Here is a 15,346-nt window from a genome sequence, read left to right on the forward strand (position 1 = left end):
AAACCCAACCCCTAGGCCCACGTCTCGGTATCTGATAAAATTAACATCAATGGAATCCTCATCTTCTCACGAGTTCATACATATCACGAATACCAAAATCCGATCACAAATGACCCCTCAAATCCCTAGATTAAGGTCTCCAATTTCCAAGCCCTAAACCCCCAATTTTGCTACTAATTTTTCATAGATTTCACGCTTAAAATGTTAAAATTCATCATAGAAACAAGTTTAGGGTCCAAAAATCTTACCTCCACGAAATCCTCTTGAATTCCCTCTTCAATTAGCTCTTCCAAGCTTTCTCCCGAATGAAATATGGTGAAAACCCTCTCAAAATCGTGAAGGGTGAAATATATACATTCTGACCTAGGCATTTCGCACCTGCGGTCAATCCACCGCATCTGCAGTATTGTTTTTGCGCTCCAAGAGCCGCTTCTACGGTCTTTCACTTAAGTTACCAAAAACTGCATCTGCAATGCCTTGCCCGCACCTGCGCCTTCGTAGGTGTGGCTCCACAACCGCTTCTGCGGCCACAACATTCCCAGCCTATTTCCGCTTCTGTGACCAATCTCCTGCATTTGTGACGTCGCACCTGTGGTCCTAAATCCGCAGGTGCGGAAACAACAGAAACAGAAAACCTGCAGCATTCATCAAACTCCCAATCTCCCCGTCGATCATCCGAAATCACCCCCGGGACCTCAACCAAAAGCACAAACATATCCCATAACCTTATTCAAACTCGTCCCAACCTTCGGAATGCTCAAAACAACATTAAAACACCAAAATCACATCAAATTCAAGCCTAGGATTCCAAAATCTTCCGAAATCCGCTTTTGATCAAAAACCCAACCAAAACACAATCGAATGACCTGAAATTTTGCACATATATCCCAAATGTCACAATGGAACTACTGCAACTTCCAGAATTCCATTCTGACCTCTATATCAAGATCTCACCTATTAACCAGAAAACGCCAAAATCTTAATTTCACCAATTCAAGCCTAAACCTTCCACGGACTTCCAAAATGCATTCCGATCACGCTCCTAAGTCCCAAATCACCTAACGAAGCTAACCAAATCATAAAAATTTTGATCCGAGATCATATACTAACAAGTCAAATCTTGGTTAAACCTTTCAAATTTCAATCTTCAAACTAAGAACTATTCTTCCAAATTCATTCTAATTACCCTAAAAACCAAAACTAACGATTTATATAAGTCACAATACATCACATGGGGCAAGTCATGCCCGAGAACTAGCGAGCAAAGTGCAAAAGCTCAAAACGACCGGTAGGGTCATTACAGTTATAGCCTCGTTCCCCCATTTCCTACTTGTTTTTGTGTTCTTCAACTGTATTTTGACTTTCCGAGTTAGCTGGTTCGGGTTCGGAGTAGTTTTGGAGTGTATTGAGACACTTAGTCTCATGTGAGAAGGTTTAAGTTAGGAAAGTTGACCGGATATTGACTTATATGCAAATGAACTCGGATTTGAATTTTGATGGTTCTGTTATCTCCAGTAGGTTATTTTGGACTTAGTGCATTCGTAATATGATTTAGAGGTCCGTAGTAAAATTAAGCTTGAATTGGAAAAAGTTGGAATTTTGGCGATTTTGGCCGGCAGTGAAAATTTTGATATCGGGGTCGGATTGGATTTTCAGAAGTTGGAGTAGATTCTTGGTGTCATTTCTGACTTGTGTGCAAAATTTGAGATCATTCGGACGTGGTTTGGTAGGTTTCAACATCAGTTGTGAAATTCGGAAGTTTAGAGGTTCTTAGGCTTGAATCCGAGTGTAATTTGGTGTTTCGATGTTGTTCGAGGTGATTTGATGATTTTACTAAGGTCATATGATGTTGTGGGATATGGTGGTATGGTTGATTGAGGTCCCGGGCCTCGGGTTGATTTCGGGTGATTAATGGAACAAGTTTGGAAATTGTAAGATTGCTGAAGTTGAACTCAGCTGTCATAATCGCACCTGGTGATGTCTCATCATAGGTGCACGCCCGCAGAAGAGAGCAAGAGATCGTAGATGCGAGATTGTAGGAGCTGGGCAGAAGGCGCAGGTGCGATGAAGTTCCCACACCTGCGATAATTGCAGAAGTGGTCAACTGATCGCAGAAGCGAAGGTTTGATTTTAATGATTTTTCGCAGAAGTGAAACTTTATCCGCAAAAGCGGTTCCGCAGATGTGGTAAATGAGCCGCAGGTGCAAAAAACTTGGGCAAGATATATAAAAATAAGGGTTCGCGATTTTAGACTTGTTTCAACATTTTGGACTCGGGCTTAGGCGATTTTGGAGAGATTTTCGTGGGGATTTTAGAGGTAAGCATCTTGTACTCGTTTTTTATCATAAATCTCGTTTTCCTATTGTTTTTCCCACCTATATTGTGTGGTGTTGCGGTGAAATTTGGGGATTTAGGGCTTGAGAATTGGAGAGTGGATTTTGGGGATTTGAGTGACCATATGAGGTCGTATTTTGATAATTTTGGTATGGTTAGACTCGTGAGTGAATGGGCTTTCGGGTTTTATGACTTTTGTCGGATTTAGACACGTGAGATCGGGGGCCGGGTTTGAGCCAATTTCGGGTTTTGGCTATGAATTGGTGTTTTTCTTGTGGAATTGATTCCGTTAGCCTATATTGATCGTATTGTATTTCTTGTGGCTAGATTCAGGGCAGTTGGAGGCTGAGTTGAGAGGCAAGGGCATTGCGAGTAGGATTTTTGCTTGATTTGAGGTAAGTAACGCTTTCAAACTTGGTTTTAAGGGTTCGAAACCCCGAACTATGTGTTATATGGTTAGTATTGAGGTGACGCACATGCCAAGTGACGGGCGTGTGGGCGTGCACCATGAGAATCATTACCTGGTTCATTCCATGGCACTGTTTAATGACTCTTTCTTGTTGATAACCATGTTTCCATTATGTGATAAAGTATATGAGATGTAAATCATGCTAGATACCATGTTAAGGCTTTACGCTGATACTGTTGGGACCCCTAGTGGTCGTTTCTTGCTATCATCTCACTGATTTCATTGATATTCTATACTCAGTCATATTCATGCATTTCATATCATATCTCAGTCTCAGTTATTATTTATTGGCACATCATATCATTGTTCTGGGCTAGTTATCATCGCATTGTGAGCCCGTGGGTTAGACTGGAGAGTGATGACTGAGTGAGGCTGATAGCCTGATTACGAGTGACAATTATGGGATCGGGTTGCACGCCGCAGCGGTTATATTATTTTGTGATAGCATTTGGGCTGAAGGAGCCCCTTCGGAGTCTATACATACCCCCAGTGAGTGCAGTTGATATTATGATTTGGAGGTGGATCTTCTCCATGAGGCTAGATTGGCCTATGTCCTCGGTACTAGAGACTGATGGTCAGTGATGTATATTCTGGGATGGATCTTTCTTAGGCCATGTGAGACATATACATTACTGAGTGGTTGTGATGTTATTATTATTACCTGGAGATGGATCTTCTCCATAGGGCTGGATTGGCCTTCCTCAGTACTGGTTGACTGCTGTCAGATATGTATATAATCTGGGACGAATCTTCCCTAGCCGTATGAGCCATATACAGTACTGAATGGACGAGCATTGGAGAGTGCGAGCACATGAGATATTTGGTATGGTGCATCACATACAGCATGTGCATTGGCATGTAGATGTAGCAAAGTTTTATTCTTTACCTTATCGTATCTGCTCTATTTTACTGATAGAATATAAGGATCCACCAAACTATATAGAGAACCAGGTTCTCTATCAGGTACAACAGTACACACACACAAGAGTAAATAAATGGCAAGAGGAATTTTACGTGAAAAATTTCCTGCTCAACGGGATTAAAAACCACGACCTACCCTTGTAGGATTTCAACTTCACTATTGAGCAACTTTTAGATTACAACCTATGCAACCTAGGAATTAATCTCTTAATCTCTCACTAACTTGTAATACTTTATTACAAGTCACTTTGTAATAATTCTATTACAAAGACTTTACAACATAACTAACTCTAGCCAAGACTCAAACACACTGGTTTAAGGTTTACAAAAGGGTTCCTATAGAATGCTTCTAAACAAGCTAGATAGGAATTACAATTGAAGAACTATTACAAAGTTACAACTCAACTAAGGATATACAATAACTCAATGTGGGAACTGGTCTGTAGGTGCTTTGTTCTTTGTTCTTGAAGCACTTGAAACTTTCTTGTTGGATAGTCACGTTAATGAGCTTCTGAAAAGTTTAAGTGAATGTGTTTTACCTCCCTTGATTGTATATATACATGTGTGACATCACTTACAATGATGTAATAAAGGTAGGTAAAAAGTCTTCTCTCGAAAGTTGACTGCAGCATTGTTCCTGCACTGTAGCATGTGTAGGAAGCAACTTTCCAGCTAGAGAGTTGACTTCGTACAGTCTCCTCGGGAACTGATAGGGACATGTTCCCTCAACTGTTCCTTCCACTCTGAAGAGTTGAATCATAACGCAAGCTGGATGCTAAACTGGAACCTTGTGATCTTAAGATCTTGTAAATGTGTATTAGGTTCCTTATTTGGTTCTTGGATAGTAAGTTTCTTAGAACATCAAACCATAAAGCAAAGTACTTATGAACAAAGTACTTGTAACCTATCAATTTCCCCATTTTTTATGATGACAAACTCATAATTGAAAAACGGAAAAAGAACCACATAGAACCAGACTGTGAACCAGAAAGACCTTAAGTTTCCCCCTGAAACTCTGCATTCCCCTTAATTAGTACCTGAAAATGAGTTCCCCTTGAATGAGTTCCCTCTGAATCTGTATCCCCATATTCCCCTGAATCTGTATTTCTCCCCCTTTCAGATCATTATTCATTTATGCTCTTTGTTATTAAATTAAATCTTCCCCTTTTTGGCATCATAAAAAGCACAGAACAAGTTAGTAGCATAAAGAAGTATAGCATAGCTAACTCATGCCACTTGTGTGCACACAACATGATAGAAAAGAGAAACAAAAGAGCATCAGCATAGACAACAAAAAGGAAATCACTTTCATTAACCAGATTTGGACTTTTACATATGGGAGCAGAATCATTGTTTTCATCCACAGTCTAAAACAAACAAAAACACAATTGCCAGAAACAACAAAACATCACTAAAAACAACTTAAGAGGATAGATACTGGAAACTGGACACTTAGGGGACATTCTTTAAGGGACACTTGAGGCAGGGGACTTGGAAGAGGCAGCAAGGGTTTGGAGAACAAGATCCATGTGAGCATTCGCGGATATTTCCTCATTGAGAAGTCTTTCCTTCAGGTCCTCCACATGTTTCCTAAGTTCAGCATTCTCCTTTGTTAGGCATGCAACTTCTGAGCTATGAGAACTACTAAAACTAGGTGCCTTTTGTAACTAACTGAGCTGACTCTCAAGAATTGTGCTCATAGCCTTCAACTTCCTGATCTCCTCTATGGAACTGTTTTGAGCATTTATTAGTTGAGAGATAGTGGAAGTGCTTCCAACTCCTCCGACCTTGTCAATGCACTCACACTCCTCAAGAGTAGTTTTTGAAAAGGATTGCTTTTTAGTGCCACTTTGGCCTGTCCCAGAGGTACCTTGAAGAACTCAAAGACCTTTGTGAGAAGAAAACCATAGGGTAGTCCAGGATTTCCATCCGTAAGGTTTTCTATCTTCTGCATATTCTCAATCATTATAGCAGGCATATTGATGGTGGTAAAATTATCCAAGGCTTCCATAAGAAATAGGTCAGCTTTGGATAAAACAGATCTTCTTTTAGCACGGGGAAGCAGCCAACTTGTTAACCATCTCAAAGAGCAACTGATAAACTAGAAGGAGTGTCTTCTCATGCACTTGTTCCCCATGTTGTATTGTCTTGTCCTTGACAATGGTAGTTCTGAAGTTTAATATACAGGCACCCTGAGCAGAAGACAGTCCTTCGGCAGGAACACCCAAAATTGACCCCAATAAGGCAGAGTCCATCACTATGTCCATCCCATTTATCAACACACCGATTTGATCACCATCTACTGTGAAGAGGTTGGTATAGAAACTTCGTACCTCATCTTCATACACTTTGGGAGTCTCATTTGTAAACATATTGGTCCATTGTTGAGAATCACAAATGTCCACTAATTGTCTCATCCAAACAAGTCCTAGAATGTCAGAGGTAAATGTACGACCCCATAATACTTTCTGAAAATTTCTTTTCTCAGAACTTGGAGTCTCACTAACTTTTGCTTTCTTGATGGAACCAGGTTCCTCATCATCATCCATTTTTCTTTTATTGACTTGCGAACAGACTTTCCCTTCTCCACTAGCCTTTTCTGCATATGTTCGCCAGATTTTTCCACTTCTTCATCATCAGACTTGTCACCACTTTCTTTCACTGTTTGTCACCAGAATTTTCACCAACTTTTCACTGGAAGCAGCATTAGCACTCTTGGAAGGACCTTCAACATTTGTAGAAGTGTGCCTTATAGATTGAGAGTAAGAGTGTTTCTGCTTCGAGAACTTATGGGTTAAGGAACTAGGTTCCTCTTTAGCTTCCTCTCCACATTTACCACGGGGACGACCTTCTCATGCACAACTTTTCCATCCTTTACCAGCCTTCTCTTTCTCTTGCACCTTTTACTTTTCTTGAGAGCAGACCCTAGAGCCTCCTTTTGCTGCAACCGAGTAATGGGTCGCTTAGGGGTTGACTCTGGAGCTGCAACTGACTTACTTCTAGCACTGATAATTCTAGCATATGCCAAATCATCTGAATCTTCTTCACTATCAGAATTCGTCTCAGGCACCACCATATTCAGAGGCTCAGCATAGAAGTGGGGAGAAGGAGCAGGATCAATACTGGTCTGGGGAGATGACCCCTAATCTGGATCCTCTGTGAAGGGATCAAGTTCATCACTTGGGACCCCAGTAGTGTCATCTTGAGTAGATTGTTCAAAAAGAACAAGTGCTCCAAAGTCTTCTGTGGACTGAGGCTCTTCCCTCTGAAACTCAGACACTCCTCCACCTTCCTCTACAACAATCCCTTCTGAAGCAATGGAATTTTCTATCCCCTTTCTTTCTTTTGGTTTCATGGAAATTTCAGCAGAGGGAGGAGTGATACCAGTAGACTCATCACCTATCATGGTTGTCTCAGTCTCTTCATGACTAATCACTGGATTTTCACTCAAGTACCAAACATGGAGTGAGTTGATGATTTCTGAACAAGGTTCCCTTATTTACCCTATTCACCTTGTTTACTCTGTTGGACCAGAGAGACTGGTGGAGGACAAACATTCTCAATCTTGCTCAGATGAGGAACAAAATCAGAGTAGGTAGGATAGGGAGTGGAGTGTGGAGGAGACTCTACTTTAGGGTTTGGACTAGTGATTGTGTTGGGGTAGGAGTTCCCCACTGGAATGTTGAATGGTGTGGACTCAATCACAGTATTGTCGAGCATACTAGAGGTTGCTTGATTTTCAGCCATGGTGAGATTGTGCTCGAAGTGTTGTGGACTGAGAAGAGAGAAAACAAAGAAGGGGTTTTGAATTTGGAAGAGAAGGGTTGTGATGTTGATTTATTTATGATGAGGGACCGGTTCTGAAACGGTGACAACATTTTGCTTGGGGAGTTGTATCATTCAGAAAAAGGTGTGACGCTTTGGATGAAAAGACACAAATTAAAGAGACTGTCATGCTAATGATGATGTTGCATTGTTTTTGTCCATTTTAAATTATGTATGAAAGATCAAAGAAGCTATTAACATGTATCAAGAAAACCAGGTTCCCTGATAGGTCTGACAAGTGAGTTTAACCCCTGTTTTATCATGCACTACAACATCTGCTTTTGTAGTCATCATGCGTGTCTACCTGTAAAAGTATAGAGGTGAGTTGGACTTAGCCAGAAAACACTTTATCTAACTTTTACCTGACTTTCATAACCAATCATGAGGAACCAGGTTTACAGTTGGGTTTTATCATCCCCCAGTGCAAGGCGATTTTTCTCAAAATGTTTTCTTTCCAGGGCTTTTGGTGAAGTTGTCTGCAACTTGATCTTCAACAATCAATGTATTTGGCCCTCTTGAGTTGGACTCAAGTTCTTCCAATTTGCTGCTTGGTCCACAGTATTTGAGCACAACATGAGGCTAATGATACATATTCTACTTCAGCTGTTGAGAGTGCCATTGAATTTTGCTTCCTTGAGCCTCATGAGACAAGACAAGAACCCAGATAATGTCCCGTTTCAGGCAAGCTTTTCCTATCAATTACTTGAAGGATAGTGGGGAACCAGGTCTTGTGTTTCTCTAAGATATCTCAAAATTCTTACACCAACCTTCAGATGAGAATCCTTTGGATTTGATTGAAACCTTGCACATAACCCAATTCTAAGCACGATTTCTGGTCTACTTGTAGTGAGATACAGGAGTGATGTAGTGATGTATCTATTCATGGTTTGATTTAGAGGATAACCAGGTTCATCCATGTCTGGGTGTGTAGCTGTGGCAATGGGAGTGCTGATAACTTGTGATGCTTCTATGCCAAAACCTTTTTCAACAACTCATTTTTAGCTTCTGTTGTTGTAAACATGGGACCAGGTTCCTTGCTGGAATCAATGAGCGTTCTCCACCTTGATCAATATTTCTGTTCTCTCTTGAGACGAGTACATCAGGAAGATTCCTCCATCTCTTTTACCATCAGATTGTCAAAGTTGATCCTTCCTATTTTTGAGAGCATAATAATTAAACCCAAATATCCTTAATTGAGTCAGCAACTTTGGTCAAGATGTTTGCAATCCCCTATCAAATAATATTGACTGTGCCCAATCTTTAAGAGTCCTTTTCTTCTTCTCCACAACTCCATTTGTTGTGGTGTTATTAGAGATAAGCGGTTGAGTAATTCTTCTTTGAATACAACATTCATCCACTATGGCATTATCCAAACTTGTTCCATGATCTGATCTGATGCAAGCCACATTTGTTTCTATCTATAGTTGGATCGTCTTAACAAAAACCACACTTGAAAGATCTTATCCTTGGTTCTGAAGAGCAGAGTCCAAGTGGACTTGAGGTGTTGCTGCCCTATTTTGGGCTTAAATAGAGATCTGACATACTTTCCTTTTGCACAGGCATTGCACACTTTGTGTTCCTTGATACAACTTGGTCAGATCTCGAACCAGGTCCTTCAGGGCCAGTTTATTCAGTGATGAAACACCTGCATATCCTGGCCTTCTGCCCCATAGTTCAGCATTGTTTTCAACAACTCTCAACCAACTTATATCACTGCTATACAGAGGCTCAAACCTAGCAACATACATATTCTTGTATCTTTTGGCTACAACATCACCTCACCAGTCACATGATTTGAGATTGCGCATATCCTGGACAAGAATTTCACTTTATTTCCCTTGACACATATCTTCCAACTCGTAAAGTGTACCCCTTTTAGCTATTTTCAAGAGGGTACACTCTCTCCTTGCAGGCTTTTAGTGAAAGAAATTGATCATTTTTTCATTCATGTGCTTTGAGCAGCTGCTGTCCATATGTCATTGTTAGCTGCTCACCTTCACTACTCCCTGCACAAGGAAATCAAGGATTAGATTTAGGAACCTAAATGAGATTGGGTCCCTTGTTAAGAGAGAAAGGATGAATGAGTGCTCTTTTAGTCCAAGCACACAAAATGCGTTTCCTATTTGACGGACTAGGTCCTCTAGCAGTAGTTACTCTCTCTGCAAAGACTTTATTTTTCTAATGAGATTGAACCCTGGCCATGCAGTTTTTCTTGAGGTGCCCATTGTTACCACAGTGGGTACATAGCTAGTTATCGGTTACAGTAACGTATTTGCTATGAGGGTTGTAGGAAATTTTTCCCCTTTAAAACCCAATCCCCTGCATGTTTCCCTCGCTGTTGGCATACATGGTAGTGATAGCATCAGAGGACCAGGTCCACTTAAGTGATTTTTCAAGGTCGCTCTTTACCTTCCCTAATTCTTCCTGAAGTTGCTTGTTTTCTCAAGCTCAGCACACATATTAGTCTTTACCAAATTCAACTCATGTTCAAGCTTAATGTGTGCCTCACTTGCAACTTCCTTTCCTTTTTCAGAGTTTCCAAGCCTATTTACCATTTTAAATTCCTCAATTGTTTCTTTCAAGTCTACTACCACCACTATTAGGTCATCTCTTTCTTGCTCAATGATAGCAACTCTCTCGGCCAAGGTTTCTTTTTCTTTACTTGCACACTCAATGGTTTCTTTTAAGTCCACCACAACAATCATTAGATCATCTCTTTCATGTTCTATACTAGCAATTTTCTCTTCTAAGGCATTTTTTTTCTTTTTCAGGTTCTCTATTGTTTCTTTAAAATCGACTACAATGACTACTAAGTCATCTCTGGTTTGTTCAGCTTACCCTAGTTCCATAGGTAATGCATATTTATCATTAATGAGACTATGGTATGCATTAATTAGCACATTTGCTAATGATATGAGTTTTTTAGGAGAGTAAGATTTCAGATTTCTCTGAACCCTTTTGTAAACCTTAAACCAGTGTGTTTGAGTCTTGGCTAGAGTTAGTCATGTTGTAAAGTCTTTGTAATAGAATTATTACAAAGTGGCTTGTAATAAAGTATTACAAGTTAGTGAGAGATTACGAGGTTAATTCCTAGGTTGCATAGGTTGTAATCTAAAAGTTGTTCAATAGTGAAGTTGAAATCCTACAAGGGTAGGTCGTGATTTTTAATCTCGTTGAGCTAGGAATTTTCCACGTAAAATTCCTCTTGTCATTTATTTACTGCTGTGTGTGTACTGTTGAACTTGATAGAGAACCTGGTTCTCTGTAGAGTTTGGTGGATCCTTATATTCTATCAATTGGTATAGAGTAGGTTCTTTCTATCAGGTTAATACCTAGAAATGATCCTCATGGCTGCTCCTCTAAACTTTGAATAAGGCCAATCTACTTACAGACCTCTAAGGTTCAACGGTCAATACTATAGATGGTGGAAAACTTGGATGCACGACTTCATCATGGCTGAAGACTCTGAGTTATAGGATGCCATATATGACGGACCCTTTGTCCCTACAATGAACCTTGGCAACCCAGTTGTAGCCATTCTCAAGACCAGGAAGGAATTCAATGATGCTGATAGAAAGGCCATAGAAAAGAACTTTCATGCAAAGAAAATTCTTGTTTGTGACATTGGTTCTGATGAATATAATAGGATATCAGCATGTCAATCAGCAAAAGAGATATGGGAGGCTCTTCAGACAACTCACTATGGAACAACTCAGGTGAAGCAATCCAAGATTGATATGCTCACAACTGAATATGAGCTCTTCAAAATGAAACATGATGGATCCATCCAAGATATGCACACGCGATTCACCTCCATCATCAATGAGCTTCACTCTCTTGGTGAAAGTATTCCGAGAAACAAGCTTGTCAGAATAATCCTTAGTATACTACCTAGTTCTTGGGAGAGCAAAGTTAACGCCATTATAGAGGCTAAGGACTTGCAGACACTGACCATGGATGAACTTGTTGGAATCTTGAAAACTTATGAGATGAAGAAGAAGAACGACAATGAAAGAAGAGAGCCCAAAAGGGAAAAGAACTTGGTCCTCAAGACGGATAGTAACGACTCAAGTGGTGAAGACGGAGACATGGCCTACTTGACAAGAATATTTCAGAAGATGGTTCGCAGGAATGGAGGCAATCCAAAAAGGGGAAGATCTAGTAAGCCAAGAAATTATGACCTTTGTCATAAATGTGGCAAGCGAGGACACTTCATCAAGAATTTCCCCCTCCTAAAGCAAGATCAGTACAATAACAACCTTGATAAAGAAGCCAAGAGGAACCAGGTTCCTTACAAATGCTTCAAGAGAAAGAATGATGCTGACAATGTTGTAAAGCAAACTCTTGCTGCATGGGAAGACTCCTCCAACGAATCTAAAGAAGAAAACGACCATGGTGGTAGTTCAATGATGGCAGTGGAAAATGAAACAACTGAGTATAATTCAATCTTTGCTTTAATGGCTTAATCTGATGACGATGAAGATGACGACAGCGATGAGGTAAACTTTTTGGATAGAATGCTTCTAAACAAGCTAAATAGGAATTACAACTAAAGAACTATTACAAAGTTACAACTCAAGTAAGGACATACAATAACTCAATGTGGGAACTGGTCCGTAGGTGCTTTGTTCTTTGTTCTTGAAGCACTTGAAACTTTCTTGCTGGATAGTCACGTTAATGAGCTTCTGAAAAGTTCAAGTGAATGTGTTTTACCTCCCTTGATTGTATATATACATGAGTGACATCACTTACAATGATGTAAGCAAGGTAGGCAAAAAGTCTTTTCTGGAAAGTTGACTGCAGCACTATTCCTGCACTATAGCGTATGCAGGCAGCAACTTTCCAACTGGAGAATTGACTTCATACAGTCTCCTCGGGAACTGGTAGGGACCTGTTCCCTCAGCTATTCCTTCCACTCTAAAGAGTTGAATCATAATGCAAGTTGGATCCTAAACTGGAACCTTGTGATCTTATGGTCATGTAAATGTGTAACAGGTTCCTTATCTGATTCTTGGATAGTAAGTTTGTTAGTACATTAAAACATAAAGCAAAGTTTTTATGAACAAAGTACTTGTAACCTATCAACTGTTTCAGCTGCCTATTAAATTGAAAGCACGCCTACATTTCTGCACATTCATTTCTACTATTTCTGTTGCGGCTGGGTTCGTCACTACCTTTCAGTCCACAGTTTAGACTCGTTACTTACTGAGTTGGTGTACTCACGTTACCTCCTGCACCTTGTGTGTAGATTCAGGTACTTTTGGTCCCAGTGGCAGTCGTTGAACGAGGCTTCAGGCTTTAGGATATTATCGAGGTATCTCCACGGCGTTCGCAGGCCTTGACCCTCGTTCTTTATCTCAAGATGTATTTCAGTTTGTTCTTTTAAACATTGTAATAGACCATGTCCTCCTCTAGACGCTCATGCACTCAGTGACACCCCGATTTTGGGCAGTTGTATCGTAATTTGGATTTCATTTTGTTTTCAAAATGTTACTTAATGATTTATCGCTTCCGTATTTATTGTTTAAGAATATTTTTACGGTGTTGGATTATTGAGTTGAGGCTGACATAGTTTCACGACGTGTCGAGTTTTGGGTCATGACAGTTTTGCCAGAGATTTCGTGCGTTACAATAGTTGTTGAAGTCACTATTTATAGCTATATCTAGGGAATAAGGTCATAGGATCAAGCCCCTCTTATATGACAATAATGGGGGTCATTGATGGATATGTAACTGCATGTCATGAATGCCAAAATTCTCTGCAACTGCTGTGTATTTAATATTGAGAAATATTCTTCATTAATTGTCATCTGGTGACAAATATTCGTTTGTTGACTTGTTCCCGTTGGCTATGTTCCCTCCGGGATCTACCCGGTGCCAACTGAATTTGTTATCCTCGGTCTTGGTTTCCACTTGCTTCATCTTTCGCCTGTCTTCGATTCCACGTATTACGCTATCATTCGAGCGTTTAATATAAACCGATTTTACCCTATACAGTCTTTGCAAGAATTTCTTTTGTTTAATGTATCTAAATTAAAGTGCATTTACGCTCAGTTGATAGTTTCACAGGACAAGTCTCAATATGATGTTTAAGTCAATATTAAGAGTAAAAGTTAATAGGTCACGACAAGTAACTAAAAGATATTTGAGGGACTTACATGAAATACTCCCTACTGTACATTCATATACTCAAGTATGTATGAAGAAAAGGGATGTTAAAACTCTCGTGATGAATTTTTAAAAGAGTCAAATGGGTACAGAAAATTCGTATACCGAGCTCAACTAATGTAGAATTAAAGTATAGTTGACTGGATGACTGATACATATATAGTTCAAATTAAATATTTGACATTTGGAAAGTGCTCTGAACACTAATTGCCATATTTGAACCTAACACCATAGTGAAAATAAGGCAGCACAAACTTGTCAAAAACAAAGCTTTTTAGTGTCTCCATTAGTAACTTCATTGCCTCATGCATCACTAAGTCAAAATTTCCATGCATTAACATAAGATTTTTGAGGGATTTTGTCTAAATGATATTTCAAAAATCTATTGTACATGGCAAACATTTAAAAGCTTTGGTGCCCACTGAAAAATCTTCTTCAAACTATAGCATGATCATTTCCTCAACCCCCCCCCCCCCCACCCTCCACTTCTATGGGTTTTTCTTTGTGAAGTCACTAATATAGCTTTTTGTTTTAGTGGTGTAGCCAAGTTAAATAGTGTACTTCCCCTTTTCACCTACGCCCAACCTCTTTGAAAGTCTTTCATTAAGTTCATTGTCTTATGTAAAGAGGTTAATGGCTTCAACATGAAGATTGTACTGATATCAAACAACACAAATACAATGTCTAATTCCTGGTGTAAAATGTTTTGGTCCAATTCACTAAGTTCAACTTCATCTTGTCGGGTTAACTATACTAGTAAATACACACTTTTATAACAATGATAATGTTTATTCTAGGATAAGCTCGCACGATTTTTTAAAAAAAAGCGCACACTATTAATTGAAGCATAAATATATCTTATATAGAACATCTCTTTCATGCGGGCCTTTATTCGGATATCCAATAGAATTGCACCAAATAGTGATCACTTGTAGCATCTCTGTTTAAAACGATTCTAATTTTTAAAAAGTATTTAAACAGTGTATAAAGTTCAGCTATGTTGTTGCTTCTTCTTTTTTAGACCTTTGTGTCATGACCCGCCACATCATCATGCCACGTAGATGCCACTTGGCATATATTTTTGCCATATGGAATGGTTACATAAGTTAGGGATTAGATCTTGGTGGAATATTCTAGAACTATGGAGAATTTCCTTGGAAATGTTCTAGATATTTATGCACTTGTAGGAAGGTTTTAGAAAAATATAGAGGTTTCCTTAGGAAGACCCTAGAACCCTATAGAATTGTTAGGAAAGTCCTTAGAAGATTCTAGTTATGTAGAATATTCTAGAGAAGGACTTATTTGTAAATATGAAAGGACTTATTGAACAATTATTATTTACATACTAGCCCCTAAGTGGTTAGTATAAATAGGGGGCATTCATTTGTAATTCATGAATCAAGCAAACAATTCAAGTTCTCTCTAATACAAGGTTTCCTTTAACAATTCTCTTGTGTTCTTTCTTCCATTCTCTTAGCGATCTTGAGTATAGTAAGGTTGACTTGACATAGCAAGAACATGAGCAAGTTATGCAAGATTGTGAGCGAGTTGCCAAGTGCCGCACGCGTACTTAATTAATACCTAAGGACGTGACATTTGGGTTTGAATTGGGGCTGTCAAAGCCTAACT

This window comes from Nicotiana sylvestris, chromosome 4 (assembly GCF_000393655.2).
Source record: "Nicotiana sylvestris chromosome 4, ASM39365v2, whole genome shotgun sequence".
Taxonomy (NCBI): Eukaryota; Viridiplantae; Streptophyta; class Magnoliopsida; order Solanales; family Solanaceae; genus Nicotiana; species Nicotiana sylvestris.